The sequence below is a fragment of the Phyllostomus discolor genome, chromosome 3 (assembly GCF_004126475.2).
Source record: "Phyllostomus discolor isolate MPI-MPIP mPhyDis1 chromosome 3, mPhyDis1.pri.v3, whole genome shotgun sequence".
Classification (NCBI taxonomy): Eukaryota; Metazoa; Chordata; class Mammalia; order Chiroptera; family Phyllostomidae; genus Phyllostomus; species Phyllostomus discolor.
Window position 1 is genome coordinate 138,569,035 of NC_040905.2, and position 20,225 is coordinate 138,589,259.

The following is a 20,225-nucleotide window of genomic DNA, read 5'->3' on the forward strand; positions in this document are numbered from 1 at the left end:
CACTCTAACAAGACAAGCAACCGAATTAAAAAATGGGCAAAGGACTTGAACAGACACTTCTCCAAGGAGGACATACAGAGGGCCCAGAGAAATATGAAAAGATGCTCAGCATCACTAGCGATCAGAGAGATGCAAATTAAAACCACAATGAGATACCATTTCACACTGGTCAGAATGGCTATCATAAACAGAGCAACAAGTGTTGGCGAGGATGTGGGGAAAAGGGAACCCTAGTGCACTGTTGGTGGAAAGTCAGACTGGTGAAGCCACTGTGGAAAACAATATGGAATTTCATCAGAAAACTAAAAATGGAACTGCTTTTTGACCCAGCAATTCCACTACTGGGATTATAACCTAACAACCCTGAAACACCAATCCAAAAGAATCTATGCACTCTAATATTCATAGCAGCACAATTTACAATAGCCAAGTGCTGGAAGTAACCTAAGTGCCCTTCAGTAATTGAGTGGATTAAAAAACTATGGTACATTTACACAGTGGAATTCTATGCATCAGGAAAAAAGAGCTCCGACCCTTCACAACAGCATTGATTTAACTGGAGAGCATTATGCTAAGTGAATTAAGCTAGATGGTGAAAGACAAATACGGTATCATCTCACCTATAAGTGGAACCTAATCACCAAAACAAACAAACGAGCAAAATACAACCAGAGACATTGAAATTAAGAAATTATTGTTTTCGGGAACTACTATAAAGGACACATGGACAAAACCAAAGGGGAGGGTGGAAAGAAGAGCTGGAGGTGGGTTTGGCTGAGGTGGGAGAAAGTGGTGGGGGTAAAATGCAGACAACTTTAATTGAACAATAATAAAATAATTTATAATAGAAGTAATTCAGCCCTGGTTGTTGTGGCTCAGTGGATATAGCACTGACCTGCAAACCAAAGGGTCGTGGTTGGATTCCAAATCAGGGCACATGCCTGGGTTGCAGGCCAGGTCCCCAGTAGGGGGTGTGAGAGGCAACCACACATTGATGTTTTTCCCCTCTCTCTAAAAATAAATAAATAAGCTCTAAAAATGTTTTTTAAAAAGTAATTCAGGAAATTATGCAGATCTCCATCAGTTTGTCATTCAAAAAACACAATTTTTATTTTTACTCTGACCTGCCCACACATTTTTTTTAGCAAATTAAAAAATTTGTTTAGATTGTTAACTATAGCAGGCTTTATATACATTATAACCAGTTATATGCAATATTTAAAATAATTTTTGTTATAATGTGGACTTTTAGTCAAATTTTCTAATTTCTATTATTTTAGGACCACTGAGTATCTCAGGGGACTTTATTTGGGTACACTGAAAAACTGCAAAGGGCCTGAGGTGTTTACCAGACTTAACAAGCTAGCACCTAGCTTGACACATGTTCATGGAGGCTGGCAAGAGAAATAAATGAAACACCTGGGACAGAAACAAAGATCTTATTGTGCATTGCACAGTGAGCAGCATTAGCTTCATGATCATGATAGTTCTTCCTGTCTTTTTAGTCTCATAGGGGAGACTCAGACAAACTTATGTGGGTACTGTGCACACATGGATTTCTGTCACACCTGAAAAATATAAATCTAATCAAACCTGCCTGTTCTTTAACTTGTAGAGACAGAAACAGAAAGTGATATCTGGAAACTGAAACTGTGTCATCCAGGTTTTCACTATTCAATCATTTTAGAAATGATATGAAAGGAAAGTTGTCAGTGTCTCTGTTTGTAAGACATGCATAAATTCAACAGAGCCATAGAGAACTGTGAACCAATACGAAGAAGTTTAAATTTATAACAATAAAAATTTATCTTGTATCTTCTTAAGAAATGTCATGCATCACCTAGCATCTGTCCATTCTGAGCCAATTAGGGTCAACAAAGTAAATAGCTTACTTTTCATTTAATGCTTCTTTTTAAGCCAGGTCTGAAAGATTTAAAATCCAAGTTGTTGCTGGAGTATTCAACCAAATTAATTAATATGTTACAACTACAGTAATTGCTGTAAAAGTATATTTAATTCATCCTCACTCATGTATAAAAAAGCATACAGGAGTTCCTCCATATTTCAAAATTTATTTGAGTAGTTAATGTATCATTTTGTTCAAATTTTTATGTGAAAGTTAATATTTCAATAAGGTCATATATGAATAATTTTTGTTCAAAAGGTGTTCTTGCATTTAGCTAGCACATAATATCAAATCTCTATTTACTGAAATAGTATGTTCCTTATTTTATCTGTTTATCAATAAGCTATAATTTAAAATTAATTAGATATTTGCAAAAGAAAGCTACTATTTTCCATGTTTCTGTGTATACATACTCTAATTTCATGTTGATATTATAATAGCATGTCTGTGTGCCATGTAATTAGATGTTATCAGAAAGATTGTTTTTTACTTAAAGCTTGTGAGGTCAGCAATGCAATTGCTATAATTTGTTTACCAAATAACCAACGAATTGGACAATGATAAATGATGCAATATCTCATTATTGGATAAAATTGCTTGAGGCTGGAAAAGTTGTGGGGTTTTTTGTTTGTTTATTCTTTGCTTGTTTTGGGAGACCTTATAAAGTTATTTTATATTGACAGGGGAAATTTGTGAGTATTCACTTCTGCTCTGTGGTAATATTTGTGATTTTCTCAAGTTTTAAGAGGATTTTCTAGTTGGCTAAGGTTAATGTTTCATGTGTTTATGTGCCTCCAAACTCAACCAGCAGTCAACATGATATGATGACTGAGCCATATCTCAATATATTTCATGGAAAAGTATGTTTTTTCAGCATGGAATTAATTCATTCAAGAGGCCACCGTGCTATCTTAAAGCAACTATGTTAACACTTCGAAATATTTGTTTCCAGTACCTGTCACCTTATTTAGCAATACACACCTTGTGAAACTTTTTAATCACAGCATGTGCTCCTTAATACAGTATACATTGGTATATTCTAGGTTGTTTGGATTTCATAAATCTAAATCACACACAAAGGAACATAAATATTTTTAATTCCCCAGTTTTTAAATATTTAATTTATTTTTTAATTAGTGGAACTCAAACAGCTATAACTTTGATCTAAATCTGCCGGGTTACCCAAAAGCAGAAATGTTACAAACTTTATGTGTTTAATCACATAGATTTTCATCACTTTTATATGATAATGGGTCATTTTCTACTCAACCACTGCCAAATCATGACATTTTTACAACGTCCATTACCTCAGCAGTACACTTAAATTTGACTTATTGCTGCTGTTTCATGGAATGTTTGTCCTTAGGAGGCAATGAGCAATGAGATAAAGAATATTAATGTGATTGGCTTTCAGAATAAGGGAACTTCTTTGCTGTCAGGCTGTGGAATGCAACAAGAAGAGCAAATTACAAAGCAAGAGAAATCCAGAATTTTGTTTATTAAGAAATATTATCTTAAAAAGAGGCTAACAGAAAATACTGAAAAAAGATGAATGTGTTATAAGTAACATTTAAAAGAAGGAAAACATAAAATGAATTACATAAAGATAGACATCATATAAACAGATCTATGATATTTATGATAAATATGTATATGAAAGAAATAAAAATCAGCATATATGATGTAAATATGTAGGATTTAGAATTCTTAGTAATTTTCAGGCAAATGGAAGATAAGGGGATTCACCTAAAATTAATAAGTCATTTAGTCATTTTAGTCACTTTTTGAACACTAGCACTTGTCTATTTTCATGTTCTCCTAATTTGTATTCATTCCCATATTGAATTACATATTGAATTTTTAACTGTACATTGCATTTTGGCTGACTTAAAGGTGATCTGTATATGATTGTCTTCACCAATTCTGGCCCTTATTCTACCTTTACAGTTTCTTCTATTTCCTAGTTACTTGAAATTTATATTTTTCTACTTACATGTATGAGGTTACTATAAGTAGCTTCAAATTATTTTTAAACTGATGCTAACGTACATAAAAACTTATTCAATAATCAAACAAAATGAATAAATACCCTCTTGTTCCAGTTCCATTTTACTTTCAGATTAAAAAATTAACTAAATAAACATTATGAAATATCCACTACTTAGTTTGTTAGATCCATCCTTTCTACTTTGAATTTGTTTAACTCCCATTGCCAGTAATGCATGAAATGAAATAAGTGGGGGTATTTCCATATCAACAACTTATGCTATTTTAATTTAAAAAATTTCTAGAGGTCAATCGCTGCTGGGAGTTGGCCTGCTCTGATGTTCTGTGGCGTGTACTATCGCTTAATAAATCTGCTCTCTCTCTCTATCTGCTATAAAAATATACATACATACATACATAAAAACTTTCTAGAGTTCCTGTCTTTGATGAAAACATAAACTATCCCTTTTGTAATAAAATCAAAAGGCACTATCTAAAAAATGTGACAAGAAAACACTTTATAACTGGGTTTGACACATAAAACTCTTGGTATATGCCTACTTTGTTGTAATCTTGCTAGTAAGCACTTCCTTTTACTGACAGATATGTTTTGAATGGTATAATAAATTGTATGGTCATATTATTTATAATAGGTACTAATTATTTTCTACCTTAATCTATCCCTTCCCATTTTTCTTGTTAATGAGACAAGATTTAGTTTAAATCTGTTTTTTAAGGAAAAGTGGTTGTGTAACAGGGTGCAGCCAAGTGGTTGTGTAACAGGGTGCAGCCAAGTAATGAGGTCCAGAAAAGCTTGGAGATGATTGGCTCCACACCACAGGGCCACACCTGCCTGGAATGCTGGCAGCTGTGGCCAACTATGGGAGGAGCCAGAAATGAGGCTGTAGGTGAAGATTGGCACTGGGATTTTAAACCCAGATGTGGCAGCCATTTGGTATCTTTGTGGTGACCATGCAGCTTGGGCATCTTGTTGGGAGGACCACACGGCTTTCGGGTGCTCCATTTTGCTATGTGGCTTAGGAAGCAGGAGAGGCTTTGCCTGGAAGAAAAGGTGTGAAAGGACTCTGGCTGGGAGGCCATGAGAAAGTGCCACATGGCTTTGGATTAACTGGAGATTGTGGTGGAAACACAGAGGAGGGTGCCAGGAGCCTGAACCACAGACTTCTTCTTCTTTCCTGTGATATGGTACCCCAGACTGGGCAAAGGGGAGAAGGAAGGACTGTGTGCATTTGTGGGTATTCTAAAGAACTTTAGTCTGTATTATTTCAAATAAATAATAATTCCTTTCCTTTTCAGCAATCTCTGGCATTGAGAGACATCTTTCCTCTGGTGGCAGGCAAAGCAAACCTGGTATGAGGAGGAGCCTCCGGAGAAAAGGGTGGGGGTTTATATCATTCAACCCCACCCCGGGTCTGTTCTGTAACAGTTTTTGGTGACCCAAATGGGATGGTAATTGCACGTGGCAGACTGACTCCCTCAGGTGTGGGAGGGAGTGAGACTTGGGAATTCTACCATTCTCTGAGAATTTCTCTGCACTCCTCCATAGGGCATCAGCCACCTAATCACACCTGGAAAGGTAAAAAGGAAATGTAACAGGGAATACAGCAGAGCAGTGAAATGGTTTGATTGAAAACATGTTTCTGAACACTGTTTTCATATTATGGTGTTGTGGATAATGGTTTAGTTAGTATGCTGCTTCCAGGTTGCCTCTGTCTGCTCACTTACATTTTCAGTGATCCTGGGTGGCACTGAGGAAACCTGTACTCAGTTTTGTGGAGGAAGCAAACCCCTAGGCTCTCCAAGCCAACCCTGCATACATGTTGGGGACTGGACAGCAAGCCATGTGGGTGCACTGCCATTTTGGGTAAAATGGAGAATGAGCCACTTGAGTGCCCCACTATGGAGGACAGGTCATGCATGCACATCACCATCTTGGACAACCCAGTGTGCATGGGTCCTGCCATCTTTGAGGATGGGTCACCTGAGAGTTCCGCCATCTTGGAACTGGGCAAGGTGGTGGGCTAAAAATTATCTTCAGATTATGGGCTGTGTGTTGCTGCTGTGTAGGCACTGCATCAGTCAGGTTCTCTGTGTAACTGGTTCTGGTAGGAATGGCTCTGGTTCTGAAGGTCATGAACTGGTGTCCAAGGGTGAGCATCTGATTTATAGGGTGTTTGCAAGGTCTAAGCTTCAGAAAGCTGCAGGATGTCCCTGCAAATCTAGGGACTTTTAGTGCAAGGTACCTGTAGTGCTAGGGACTTTTGGCTGCCAGATACTGAGTTTAAGTACTGACTTTAAGTACACTCTTTCCCAGTGTGGGAAAGGAACAGGAATTAAAAGTGAAGTATGGTTAAATCAGAATGGGTAAATGTGACAGATCCTGGCTGGCAGGATCCATGAATGTTGTGGCTGCTCGTGAACAAATACACATAGACAACAGAAGTCCTGTGGAGAAAAAGGGACAACATGGCCACTCTCTGAGAGAGAGAGAGCAAGAGGGCCAGAGAGCCCAGTCCCTGCCTGGACAGGCTTTTATTGCTTTTCTGGGTACATTACATGAATGATAGTCCTCATTTACTATGCACAGGTTCACAGCAGGGGATTACCTTTTAAAGATAATAAAGGAAAGAATATTGCTAATTACTTCAAAGAGAAGGATGTTGCAGACCAAGGGGAAAAGTGGTTGAACTGGTCACATTCCATACTTGGGAGGTTTAGTACAGATTTTAGGAAGCTGTAGAAAGCCCTTGCTGCCTCAATTCAGGGTGAGGGAGTTTTAGCAAAAGCAAGTCTCACAGCAGTGTGGGTACAATGCAAACCTGATTCCCCATGGGAAAACCTCTCTGTGGGTGTGGTCCTGTGTGACACTTGCTCCCCACTGGTTTTCCACATGGAGGTTGAGCTACATTTCCATGACATGCAAAGTGGTTTCCTACAGGTAACACTATGTAGGAAAGGTTGTGAAAGTTTTAAAGCTGGAGGAAAGGAAACCTCAACTACTCATTTTCTGGTTTTATAGGAATGTGGTTTTAATTTGGTTCTGTTTCTGATCAGAAATCCTCTGTACATGAAGACCTAGGAAAGGTCACCTACAACCAGTTGGGGGGAATGCCTTTGTCACTTGGGACCCAGAAAGTGTTATTCAGGGCTGATGAGTGTTTCAGCCTGATGCACTTGAAGATGCATGAGGCAAAGGATCATGTCTCTGCCAAGAGACCCGGCCTGAAAGAGCATGTCTCTGAGGAGACATCAGTGGATGCACTAGTACAAGAGAATGCCTCTACCTGTGTACTGTTCTATTTTGCTCTATATCTGCTCTGAAAAAGAAACTGAGGATCCCAAAGAAGTTTAAAACTTCACAACCTGTAGGAAAATGAGCAAGGAAAAGTGTAAGATATGTGAATGAAGAAGGTATATAAAAGTATATCAGAAGGAAAAGGATTTTGCTTCCCACTTTGAATGTTCCTCTCTAGCTGATCCTTCCAGAATTTGGTATTCTGAAGGAGTAAGTGATGACATAAGGTTTCTTTGCATAAATTCATTAAGACCAGTCATTAATAGAGGTTTTGTTAACTAAGACTTTGACTGGAATGTCATGCCTGAAGGAGGGATATCTGGGTTCTGGTCTTCTCTAGAAAGCCCTGAGGAACTGGGGTTGACTTGTGAAGCTAGCAAAAGCCCTCAAGAAAAGCCTGGTACTTTGGTTGCTGTGTGGTTTGTGGCAGTCTTTCTGGGGAAGGAATGAAGGTTGCTTGAAGGTTTAAGGAAAATCACAATATTCAGTACTGGATATCAGAATTTTGCAGCTGTCTCAAAAGTTTGTTTTCATTTGAAAATTAAAACTGGGTCATGAAGGACCTGTCAAATTGCAACTGTTAGATGTCATTGCAGCAACAGCCTTGCAACAGGGTGTCTTCCCAAAAGACAGTCTCACAAGCACAGAAACTGCCATGGGGATTTTTGTGTAAATTAACATGTGTTCTTCCTTCTGTTTTCATAGGGTGTATGCTTAGGACCTCATTACCTGAGTGACTGGTTGCAATATAGGCCTCACTTAAAGAGCCCACCCTCATCATCGCCCCCTGAGACTCAACTGTTTGACTGAACTAATCGGTTGGGTTGGGGCAATCTGTTGGCTTCACTTTAGAACTGATTTTCCCTTTTCTGTCCTAAAGCGTTGGACAGAAGGGCCCAGAAATCTTTCAGATTAGGAGGGAAATCCTAATGTATTCCCCTAGGCCTGATTTAAGTATAATGAACCACAAGGGTTTTGGACAGGTGTAGCATGCCTTATATGCCTTCCCCCAGGTAAGCCATTCTTTACCTTCAGAATACAACAAGGATGCCAACTGCCCGGTATTGCCAGGCATTGGATATCGAGACTGCAACTTCCTGATGATAGCCAACTGACCTGGATTCTGTAAGGTCCTTCCCCTTATAGGAAGGACTCCCTCCTTGCTGCACTCCCCCTTTCAGAGCACCCCTGACCCAAGGGTAGGTAGGACGACATCCATGTCCAACCATATGTAGTTACAAGAAGATGAGACCTTCATCCATTGTCCTTTATATGATTATAAAGGGGTTGTATATCTGAAAGAAGGGATTTGTAACAGGGTGCAGCCAAGAGGTGGTGCAAAATAGGGAATTGTAATGAGGTCCAGAAGAACTTGGAGATGATTGGCTCCATACCACAGGGTCACACCTGCCCAGAATGCTGGCAGCTGTGGCCAATTATAGGAGGAGCTAGAAATGAGGCTGCAGGTGAAAATTGGCACTGGGATTTTAAACCCAGATGTGGCAGCCATTTGGCATCTTTGTGGTGACCATGCAGCTTGGGCATCTTGTTGGGAGGACCACACAGCTTTGGGGTGATCCCTTTTTGTCAAAAACTATCACAGAACAGGCCCCAGAGGGCTGAACATTATGAAAGACCCCCTTTTTCTCTGGAGGCTCCTCCTCCGTACCAGGTTTGCTTTGCCTGCCACCAGAGGAAAGATGTCTCTCAATGCCAGAGATTGCTGAAAAGGAAAGGAATTATTATTTATTTGAAATAATACAGACTAAAGTTCTTTAGAATACCCACAAATGCACACAGTCCTTCCTTCTCCCCTTTGCCCAGTCTGGGGTACCATATCACAGGAAAGAAGAAGAAGTCTGTGGTTCAGGCTCCTGGCACCCTCCTCTGTGTTTCCACCACAATCTCCAGTTAATCCAAAGCCATGTGGCACTTTCTCATGGCCTCCCAGCCAGAGTCCTTTCACACCTTTTCTTCCAGGCAAAGCCTCTCCTGCTTCCTAAGCCACATAGCAAAATGGAGCACCCGAAAGCCGTGTGGTCCTCCCAACAAGATGCCCAAGCTGCATGGTCACCACAAAGATACCAAATGGCTGCCACATCTGGGTTTAAAATCCCAGTGCCAATCTTCACCTACAGCCTCATTTCTGGCTCCTCCCATAGTTGGCCACAGCTGCCAGCATTCCAGGCAGGTGTGGCCCTGTGGTGTGGAGCCAATCATCTCCAAGCTTTTCTGGACCTCATTATAAATCCCTATTTTGGGGCCCCCTCTTGGCTGCATCCTCTTACAGTTGTATCACTGATTTACTCATAGAACTTGAGTGGTCAAGGTATAGTATATTGGAAGTGTATCTTCCTAAAATAATAATTTCCACATGATTCAGATTCCCAGCGTAGTGACACCTAGTGTGCTAATAATAATTATCAAACTAAGGCAAAATACGTTTTCAAGACTACTGCTTTTTAAGGACACATAAGAATATTTATAATCATGCATGTGAACTTTTCTTCTCAGAATATAAATCTATGTGTATACTTTGGGGATTCTGAATTTAATATGTAGCCGTTGAGACTTGGATTTTACCAGACTTGATGAAATGTCTTCTTACTATTACCATTAAATAATGGTGTAACTCAAAATTATCTAAAAACAGATTTATATATGGTTCATGTTTATTTGAACACTTTATTGTATATAAAATTAATTTTCTTTGACCAAAAAGAAAGTACTACAGTTTTATCATTAAAAATAGACTTAGTAAATTTTGGAGAGTAATAATGGATTATAGAGTATTGATTACCCAAGATTAATGTGTTGAAATTTTATTTTTGTCAAATGTTATTTAAGTTAATATATAAATATAGCATATCAAGTTTAAATAACTGTTTCTCTCCCTATCCCTCAGATTTTCCTAAATAATGACTCTCATATATGTTGTAGGTATCCTGAAAGTTCATCTTTGTATATTTAATAGTAATTATCATTTATTGTCCTTGCTATCTTCACTCAGTTTTTTTAACATTTAGTTGTCATTAAATAAACATTTAATATTTATTAAATAAATATATCATTATCCTTCATTTTATTTTAATTAAATTTATTTGGATGACATTGGTTAATAAGATTATGTAGGTTTTGTTTACATTATACATAATCTGTACATTGCATTGTGGTCCCAGTACCCAAATTCAAATTACCTTCTATTAGTATATATTTGACCTTTTTTACCCTTTATTATCCCCACCCACTTCCTCTGGTAACTATCATACTATTGTTTGTGTCCATGAGTTTCAGTTTTACAGCCCACACATGAGTGAAATCATGTGTTTCTCAGCTTTTTCTGACTGACTTATTTTGCTTAGCATAATATTCTGTAGGTCCATTCATGTTGTCACAAATGGCACTATTTCATCTTTCCTTATGGCTGAGTGGTATTCCATTGTATATATGTACCACATCTTTATTCAATCACCTATCTATAGAGAAAAGAAATCTTCAATAAATGGTGCTAGAAAAAAATGGAAAGCCAAATGCAAAAGAATGAAACTGGACTACACCTGGCTGGCATAGCTTAGTGGATTGAGTATGGGCTGTGAACCAAAGTGTTGCAGGTTCGATTCCCAGTCAGGGTACATGCTTGGGTTGCAGGCCATAACCCCAAGCAACTGCACATTGATGTTTCTCTCTCTCTCTCTCTCTCTCCCTCCCTTTCTTCTCTAAAAATAAATGAATTTTAAAAATCTTAAAAAAATAAATTAAACTCTTTATAAAAAAAAGAAACTGGACTACAGTTTGTCCCCATGTACAAAAAATAAATAAATAAAGAGATCAAAGTCCTAAATATATGATCTGAAACAATAAATCATGTAGAAGAAAACACAGATTCTAAATTTATGAAGCTTGGTTATGGAGATGGTTTTATGAATTTGACCCTAAAGCAAGGAGAGTAAAGGAAAGAATTAATGAACAGGAATATATCAAAATAAAAAGTTTCTGCAGAGCAAAAGAAACCAACATCAACAAAAATGAAACCAACCAAATGGGACAAGACATTTGCAAACAACAGCTCTGACAATGGGTTAATATCAAAATATATATAAAGAACTCATACAACTCTATACCAAACTAATAATCCAATTTAGAAACTGGAAAGATGGCCCTGGCTAGGTTACTGGGTGGATTGGAGCACCTTCTTGTATACCAAAAGGTTGTGGGTTTGATCCCAGTTGGGGTGCATATGTGAAGCAACCAATTGATGTTTCTCTCTTACGTTGATATATCAATGGTTTGTGCTCCCTCTCTCTTTCTCTCTCTCTCCATCTCTAAAATGAATGAACATATCCTTGGGTGAAAATTAAAAAAATAAAATTGGCTGAGGACCTGCACTTCTTTCTCACAAGAAGGCATACCACTTCCCACCTGTTAGAATGGCTATTATCAACATGAGAAGTGATACCAAATGTTGGAGAGGTTGTGGAGAAAAAGAATCGTCACTCACTGCTGGTGGGAATGTGAAATGGTACAGCCCCTATGAAAAACAATATGGAGGGTCCTAAAAAACTTAAGAATGTGGTTACCATGTGACCCAGCAACCCTTCTTTGATATCCACCTAAAAATACAAAAAGAAAACATTTATTTGCAAAGATATTTGCACCCCTATATTCACTGCAGCATTAATCATACTGGCCAAGATTTGGAAATAACCTTTTATTTCTTATACTGGCTTGGAAGTCATTTACTTTCTCTCTCTTGTATGAGTAATGTGTTTAAAAAATTTAAATATCTGTAATTTAATCAAAATTGCTTTCATTTTACTATATTTATATAAGGACTTTGGAACACTTTAAATATGATCATCTTAGTTCATGTCATTTTATTAATAGGACTTTAGTTTTAAACCCCAGACATTAGTCACCTAGGTTTATAGCCATATTAATTTAGATTACTGAATATTTGTCAATTTTATTATCTACCATTGATTCTTGTAACTCACTTTCTTTAAATCATCTTTTTCCCCTCTGTGAATATTTGTTATTTGCTCCTTTAATAAGAATCTCTGTTATAAAAAAAAGAATCTCTGAGTAGAAAGTTGCTTTCAGTTTATACAAAAGTATTTTTTTTTTAATTTTGAATGACAATTTGCCTTGGCAAATAATTCTAGGTCTATAAATACTTCTCTTTGGCATTTAAAAAGTATCAGTTCAACAGCTAGGCACATAAAGTTGCCATGAGGAAGTCTACTATGTTTGAAATGAGAAGATTATTTTTGTCAGTTCAATCTCTGATATAGACTAGAATTAGCCATCAGTTTTGTTTTCAAAATGACACATTGAATAGTTCATATATATACATATATTTGCATTTTTCCATTTTCATATAACCCTCTTATTCCTGCAGCCCCCTGTAATCACCACACTGATGTCCATGAGCCTTTTTTTCTTTTTAGCTCAATCCCTCCACCCCATAATTCCACCCCCATGCCAGCAGTAGTTATAGGAGTGAAATAGGAATAATTCTAATCAAATTATTTAAATTCCTAACTCCCAATTTCCTATTTTAAAGTAGATGTAATACAATGCTTCCACTGTGTAAATCTTAAAATTGTTATGAGAAATTACTTTTAAATTGATAATAATTCTTGCTAAGTGTTAGGTTGGATTTATCTTACAGTTTGCCTGACAATTTACTCCAGGACCTTTCAAAAAGTGGACAACTGTAGAAGGTGCTGCTTAACTTAAAGCAACAAATCATTAGACATTTAATGAGTGACATACATTTTTGTGTGTATTTTCAAATGGCCAGTATTGTGGCCCTAATGTGACATATTTAGTCTTACTACATTCCTGCTTAAAACCTGCTTTAAAAAATGATTCTACCTTCCCCTATGGCATAGGCTTTGCATAACTTTAAGGTGCTCTAAGAGACTGGTTCTCAAACATCAAAGTTTATTGGGTCACCAAGAAGGCATGTTAAAACTCGGATTGCCACCCATTCCACCATGCAGTTATTCCATGACTCTGGGTCAGGGCCCAAGTAGTGCCATTTCTAGTGGTTCCCAGGGGAAGCTAATACTCCTGGTCTGGAAAATACACTGTGAGATCCAGTGTTCTCAGCTAAATATGATCATTTGCATAAGTATTGATTGCCCAAAAATATTTTAATAATTTTAAGTATATTAGATAAGATAATCTTTATAACAACTTTATGAAGTAGGTATGCAATCTGTCTACATTTTAATAAATTACCTAATGTCGGGTTGCTGATAAATGGCAGTGTTAAGCTTTGAACCCAAACTTGCTTGAGTCCATTTAGGAGTCAAGAATTCATGAATTTTATCATGGCATAAAACTGCTTTTCAAGCATCAAAAAAAATTATCTCAGTGAACCTCTCACAGAACATGGAAGACCACGTGTTATTTCTCCTTCCTCCAATATCTCTACCTTCTCTTTGCCCCTGGGGGTGTCAGATTAACCCTGGAAAGGATCTCTTTGCCAAGCTGCCTAGGCAATGGATTTTAAGTCACACATTAAACCTGACTGGGATAAGAAAATTATGAATTTCCAAGCATGCCAGTCTTTATTTCTGTCATGTTGTATTTCAGTGATTCCAAATAATGTTTATGAACTCATTTTCTGTCATTTAACCCTATGTCCTTTTTGCAATTCCAAGTCTTTTCCCATGATACCAGGCTGGTCTACATTCTTCTGCTTCCTCTTTGTGTAACTGGTGAATGACTAATTATCTCTATCCTCTTAGATCCTATGCCATTTTCTCCATAGAGCCTGAACATTCTCTGTCATGCAGTTATTTGCTGCTTCTCTGTTTCCACTGGCCATTCTATAAGCCAACAGTTAATGTCAGAACAGTGTGGTAGAGAGGTGTCATAGAAGAAAAATTTGGGTATCAAGCTGCAAAAGTATTAAAACAGACATGATAGAGGGGCTCCAGATTTCCTTGTCTTCAATATTTGCTACATTTTTCTTTTATTCATTTCTCTCCCATTGTTTTTATTGTTTTGAAACTTCTCACTGTCTCTGAACTTGGATATAACATAAGGCTTACAAAAAAAACCACAAACAAAACTTTTATAAGGACTGTTTTATCAATAATCAGGATGTTATTATGTCAGTGATACCAAGAAAGGGGTGTGAAAACTAAAATAGTATTCAATATCCAAATGTTCCAACCACAAGTTTCCAGCTTTGAATGATGAACACTGCTGCCTGAGTCATATGGCAGGAACAACTTCCTGTCTCCTTACTTAGTAGAAGTCCAACCTGGCTTCTACTCAGAGAGTACCTGGTGTTCACGTGCAGCAGCTGAGTCAAGCCTTTAAAACCGTATTGGAATAATTGTAAATTATTTTCTTTTGACAAAAGAGAACCCTAAAATTTAATCTTAAGTTTCTATGAAATAACTGATTTCCCTAGAGAAAATTAACCCAAATTTAGGATTAAAATAATAAAAGAGACATTATGTGTAAGACACCTTAGTGAATGATTTCTCTTATCCTTTATTTCTCCAATGAGTCCATGATACTACAAATGTTTAAACATGTATTTTTCCTTTAATGAATTATGAATTATTAGGGAACAAAAAGAATATGTTTATCCATTTTTTGTGACAGTCACCTACCCCATGCCTGGTATAAAGGATATAGTATTAGTATTATAATGTTTTCTGAATAAGTGCATGGATTATGGGCAGGGATCTCTTCTCCCATACATATATACTCATAACACATACACACAAAACTTAAACACATACTGAAACTACTAATCAGATTCATGTTCCCAAAATAAAATACTTATTTCTTTAAAAGAATTTAAAAGTGTCTTGCTAAACTTTCATCACTTCCTTTCTGTTTCTTTCTGTAGTGAAGAAAACTTTCCAATAACCACATGGTTATTCATCTCACTGATTAAAAATTGATCACATGTTCATTCCTAAACCCATCACTGCACAAGTGAGCAAATGACCACGAGGAGGAGGACAGTGTTATTCAAACACAGCTGGGAAGGGAGGCAGCATCCAAAAGCAGCAGGAGGGATCAAAATGATGTTACAGCTCTCCTCACTTTCCCTTGTATAATCTCATCTCTCCCTAAGGGTATACATGCGTGTACTTTCTCACACATATACATGTGAGTGTTCAGATAATTTCAAAATCAATTTTTCCGGTGCTCACAACCCTCCATTTACAGATCTCAATTCTTGATTTAAACAGAGTTTTAATTAGTGCAACAAAGAGCAATGAATCAATAAATATCAGTGTATCCATAACTGAACTTATTTCTTTCAAGTGTGTTCCTCCTAAGAGATTACACTTTGTTAGGGAAGTTATTGCAGGATCCAGCTCAAACTTGGGTGTCATCATAGCTCCCTCTTAATTTTCCTTAAACCATTAACCAACCATACCACCTTCACACATATCCACTACATTGTTTCAGTCCTGATGTTTTTACAGTAATCCTTTAACTTGTTTTATTGATTACATATAAATATAATTTTAATTTTATCCTATTCTCATTTACTACAGTGTGATGTCAACTCCTTCCCTTTTCACTTTTGGATGTAGCCTGTGATCTGGTCATATTTATCTATTTAGAATTCCCTGAATGTCTTGTGCCTTTTGACAAATCATGCCTTTTATGCAGTGTTCCCACTGCTTGGCCTACTTTACATTCACATTCTCGCTGGCAAGATTTCTAATTACCCTTTCAGGACTCAGCAGTAATGTCATCTTTCTCTGATATCCTTCCTAGTACCCTTGGTGATATTCGTTTTCCTCCTTCTGTGTTGTCAGAATAATCTGTGCATATATCTACCGTAAAACCTATCAAAACACTTCATTGTGGCTTATTTATGCTTTCTTCTCTCTCCCAGTTTGATAGCTCCGCTATTCTTTGAGGTTCTGCCATGCATGGACTATGTATTTTTAACATTTTCTCCCCAGGGAGAAGCAGACAATTTCAGATATAGTAAGCTCCAAATTAATGTTTGAAATGTTTCTTGAATGCATGAACACATGCCTACTTTTATGTTCCAAATGTATTCCAAAGTGACCAAATGAAAAGCTCTTGAAAAGCTGCACACATTTTTAAAATAAAGAAACTTCTATATACTTTGTTCTGTCAAATATTAATCCTCTTTAGAAATTTCCTTTTCTATATGCATAATAAATGGTCATCTTTCAGATAGAACTTTATTAATTTAGCTTTATTTATATTGATTTTTCAGTTATTCAGGCTTCTATACTAACCTATTTATATGTCAGATATATTCTATAACCATTTTATAATACAGTTTCCATATCAAGTCACATTATTAATATAACCTTATAAAAATGCAGTTTTACCAAATAAAGAAATAGTTCCTTCGAGTTTGATGAATTAAATTATAGTCCTATTTGCTGAGTTAAACTCCATCCCACCAACAGACAGCCCAAAATAGTGCAGAAGGCACATAGGAGGCAACTTATGTCTTAACACAGGGGAACACTTTACTTGGAAAAGACATACTTTGCTGGTCACCAGTGGTCAGCTGCACTTGCAACAGCTTCTGAACTATTGCTGCTGCTCCTGAATGCTGCTTTTTTTGACAAGCAGTACCACCTCCTATGGACATGGACCCTGCAGTGGCAGCATACCTCTGCTAGGTCTCACCAGCCTCAGCCAAGAAGGTTCACTATTTCACCAGCTACAGGAAGACATCTAATGGCTTCATAGAGCACCGGTACATTTTACCAGAGACTGTGCATTCTTAGGCACCATCTCAACTGCTCGCTACCATTGTTATTTTCTTCTTTCATGTATCAAGAATCCTGCTGAGGACACAAAGGCCTGCCTGGAATCACTGCACTGGATCCAACTGCATCATCCTGGGTGTTAAGTGCTCTGTGGGCATAGATACAAGTGTTGTTATATTCTACTAGCTTTTACCATGCATTATACTGCTGTGCTAGAGTTTTCTAAGTGTTAAGGAGATAACATTTTCTGGACTTTTCACTGTCCTGAAGTGGAGCTGTGTTCCACAGGAAAGTACTAAAAACCTAGAAAAATACCTGGCTGGTATACTTCAGTGGATTGAGCACAGGCTGTGAACCAACAGGCCACTGGTTCTATTCCCAGTCAGGGCACATGTCTGGGTTGTGGGTCAGGTCCCCAGTAGGGGGCACACAATAGGTGACCACACATTGATGCCCCCCTCTTTTTCCCTTCCTTCCCCTCTCTAAAAATAAATAAAATCTAGCAAAATAGGTCAAATCAGTGTTAGTAGTGTTCCTTATGCTCCAATGTCACACAGCTCTATGAACATTTCAGTATCTGTTCCTATTCTCCTCTCACTGCCTCTTTTTCCTGTAGTCTGTACTCAAACACTAGATATCACAACACTGAGTCAAGAGGCATGTTTAGTCCTTAAATATCATGGTATAATATGATCCACTCCATTGTCTTTTGATTAGGAAAGCATTTGCTAACTGTTCTGTGACATATTATTGATCAGATAAATGCTTCACCGACATTTACTACACTATCACACACACAAACACATATGTATGCTTGTAATCACCTTTTTGAAATGCTATAGTAAGGGAATCAGTATGTCTTTATTTGATCCATTGTATTTCATATTTATCTTTCACAGTTTGCTATGAGTGTGTGTATTTGTATTACCTCAGCATATTGACAGAGTTGGTGTTCCTCACAAACACTGGACTAAGGCTTCCCTCTGGGACCTAGTTGTTTTCTTGACAATTTCCTCTGCTAAGACTAATCTCTCCTAGGAATATAATCAGTCCCCTCTGGGGAGAGACTTCTGAGAGTTCTAGCACACACAGTCATTCATCAGCTATTGCCTAGGCATGGTTAAAACTCAAGAATTCTTAATAAACTAGATTTTCTCTTTCACATTTGAGGTATACTCTATCCTTATACATGCACACCCATATGTATATTTATATATGAACATGCATAGAGGTGGATGTGTTCATATGTATGTATTATGCATATTCATGTGTATACACAAACACATACATGTACAAACATGAAATATAGGTAAACATACACATAAAACATTGCTCTTTATGGAACAACACAAACCAATAAAATTGATTTCTTTTTTTTCTATAGCTCACTATTGGTTTGATTCTGTAGATGAAGAACAGGAAAAAAAGAAACTCACTATGCTAATAAGATTTTCCCTCTAAAATCATGGGGTTGAGAGATTGTAACTTCAGTTCATTTAGTATCTTAGCCTTTGGTGTCTTCTGTCTTTTATCTGCCAGCTGGGTATTGCATCTTTGGTTAAGCTGTACTTTCCAGCATTGGGGAAGAAGAATGGTCCCTTTGATTCCATGCTGGCCTAAAAGGGCTGTAGTGTAGCCTTTCCACAGATGTCCATTTATAAGATGCATCTGTCCTACCTCTTGCTCCGCCAGCTGGCTTGGGGGTAAGCTAACCGGCAGTGTGTGTGCGCTCTCAAGCTGCTGGCTAGCAGGCTATAGCCCCAGTGCCCTGGCTTCTAAGCCTTTGGCTCATATTTCTTAGGAGACCAGAGGAACATGGGAACATTATAGAAATATTGGCCTTAGCAGAACACTTCATATTACAGGAATATCAAAATGTATTGAAAGTTCAACGTTAATGTTGCCATATGCATCAGGATCTATTTTAAAAAAAAGTAATTCAGACTAATTTTTATATGGTTGTTGTGTATGCATCACACTTTAGCACAGACAGCATCCTGCCATAACTTTGAGAAAAATGTCAAGTGCATTTGGTAAAGAAAGAAGGCAGAGATATAACAAGGTTTCAGAGCCTGTCAAATATGAACAGGTGGTATTTCTACAGAAAGATTGCAAGGGAAGCCTCACAGAATGGTTGGCTTAGAATTTTTAAGTTTGAGCCCTGCCTCATCTTGTGTTTTGCTGAAGAGCTAGAAACTACAAAGCTGGAACAAAGGTCAAGGTTACCTTGACCATTCATTGGCAGAGGCATTCTATAAACTATTTCAGGCAGATGGATGTTTATATTACTCTCTAGGTTTCCAGGTGGAATATGAGTATATCCTATTCCTTCACTCTCTAATTTTCAAGGTGCCTAAAGATAGTGTTTAAGAAACTCACCTATGTCTGTTTCATAGTCATTCAGGTAATTGTTCAATGAAGTCTGGTTGAATTTTATTTTCTCACTTGTTCTGGATATACAGGGACTACTGTAAGCCAGCTGATGGCAAGAGAAGCTGAATGAAGCTAAATAGCAAATTTCAAGATTTAAACCTTGTTTTTGCTCCAAATTTTCTAACACATTTTTTAAGCATCACACTGTCCTAACCTTGTCTTAGGATTATCAATGGTGCATTTTTCATTTGAAGCATTGATAAGCATAATTTCAAACAACAAACATTTAAAGCAAAAGTATAGCTTTGGTACAGCAATATTTCTTTATTACAGGCTCAAATATCCTTTAATCCTCTGTTTTCTATTATCTGGCTCATATAGTCCTTATTTCTCAGTCTTTCCTATGGCCAGAATGTTTTCTGTATTTTCCCTCCCAGTTACCAGGGATTCAGTCTCAATGGACAAATTTATATTGCTGCATATCTGTGGTTTAGTTTATCCTTGTTACTATGATAAGGCAAGACCAATGGACCCACTACTATTAGACATTGGCTATAGGTAATCATGTCTTTGGGCAAGCTCTAGAGACAGACCTGGGAACAGTCAAGGCTTAGATTGTAAAAAAAGTGCATCAGAAATAATTTAAAATAGTGTCTTAACTTTGAATTAAAAGCATTCTGCATTTCTGCACGTGCAGGCACCTGTACTCTGACATTTCCCTATATTTCTGGGCATCTATGAGGATGGCATATGGAAACACTTTGTAAATCAACTTGTACAGCATAATTTTCTGTATGAAACTGAGACACTCTCCATTTTATTGTCAGGAAGTTTTAAACTAAATGTATTGGGGTGACATTTTTTCAAGTGTACATTTCTATGATGTATGATGTGT